Raw genomic sequence first — 221 nt, forward strand, 5'->3', positions numbered from 1 at the left:
AGCGTGAAGAAGCCCTGGACCCTGTGGGGCTGCAGCAGCTTGTTGTCTTTGCTGCTGCGTCTCTTGAGGTGTACATGCACCTCAACTGTCTCGTCAAATGCTGCTGCTGCCAGCAGCTGACACAGCAGCAGCGCGCAGCTGGGGGGCAGCGCGAGGCCCCCGCGGGGCAGCAGGGCCTCTGCGAGGGACACGCGGGGGCCCCCCCCCGCAGCAGCAGCAGC

The 221-nt window shown here is 67.9% G+C and overlaps 1 protein-coding gene across 1 annotated transcript in view; it reads right to left on the minus strand.

Moving 5' to 3' along the window:
- Window positions 1–221, minus strand: part of ETH_00041710 (50S ribosomal protein L1, putative) — a gene marked incomplete at both ends in the record, with an annotated part of 3,500 nt that overhangs the window by 684 nt on the left and 2,595 nt on the right. The gene's annotated exons all lie outside the window — the stretch shown is intronic.

The sequence above is a fragment of the Eimeria tenella genome, genomic scaffold, assembly GCF_000499545.2.
Source record: "Eimeria tenella Houghton genomic scaffold, Eth_scaff1817, whole genome shotgun sequence".
Lineage (NCBI taxonomy): Eukaryota > Apicomplexa > Conoidasida > Eucoccidiorida > Eimeriidae > Eimeria > Eimeria tenella.